The sequence below is a fragment of the Octopus bimaculoides genome, chromosome 7 (genome assembly GCF_001194135.2).
Source record: "Octopus bimaculoides isolate UCB-OBI-ISO-001 chromosome 7, ASM119413v2, whole genome shotgun sequence".
Lineage (NCBI taxonomy): Eukaryota > Metazoa > Mollusca > Cephalopoda > Octopoda > Octopodidae > Octopus > Octopus bimaculoides.
In genome coordinates this window covers 109,602,881-109,603,793 of record NC_068987.1, presented here as the reverse complement: position 1 = coordinate 109,603,793, position 913 = coordinate 109,602,881, and the positions used below count along the sequence as shown (strand labels likewise).

The following is a 913-nucleotide window of genomic DNA, read 5'->3' as shown; positions in this document are numbered from 1 at the left end:
ATATATATATATATATATATATATATATATATATATATATAACAGCATATATATACATACATACACATATACATGTATGTGTCTGTGTGGGTGTGTTCCTCGGTTAGATACACACACGGTTTATCTAGAATAAGAGAGATGTGGGTCGCGCTTTTACAGGTCTGCTCCATAAGAACTAACTTGAAGCTACGAATAACAATAACAACAGAAACAACAACTACACATTATTAATACAAAATGTGTCTGAGTAACGGTAACATTTATCATTGTCACACATTCACGAAGTAACTCTATTAAGCACAAGTTATGTAGTGAAACATTAATGCATGTCTCATAATTTCGAACTGTCACAATTACGTTTTACATAATGACGATTTCTTAGACAAGCACCTAATGGTAATTGGAGTGAAATTACGAAACGTGCAGCAAATGCTACTCTATGAGCATGTAACATGTGTTAGCGTTACATAATAACGCAAGTACGTGTGCCACTTTAACACTGTTAACAGTTACATATTCATACGGAAACCTTGCTTGATGTTCCTCAATAGCACTGTTATAGGGCTTTCCTATAAGTAGGTTATCTCCCTTGGCTAGGCGGCGTTCCATGTAGATAATTAAACTTCCGCAGACTACCCACGCCATTGTTATTGTTTTACGTCTTATCATGGATATAAAGCAGCTTGATGATTCAGCTATCGAAGTACTTACTGTGCCTGAGTTAAAGAAATATTTAAGATTATATGGACAGTATGTTACTGGAAGAAAGGTGGACTTGACTGAAAGGTTGAAAGGAATAAAAATTCTGTCGATGAAGAATGTCAACAAAGTAAATTCATCGGACGATAAGTCTGAAGTATCGGACGATACTTCAGACAGGAATAAGCAGAAGCTTATATCTCCTCTCGGTGAA

General features: G+C 35.4%; 1 protein-coding gene across 1 annotated transcript in view; it reads left to right on the top strand.

Annotated features, from left to right (window-relative positions):
* LOC106878539 (serine/threonine-protein phosphatase 6 regulatory ankyrin repeat subunit B) overlaps positions 1-913 on the top strand; it is a 187,752-nt gene that overhangs the window by 138,255 nt on the left and 48,584 nt on the right. The gene's annotated exons all lie outside the window — the stretch shown is intronic.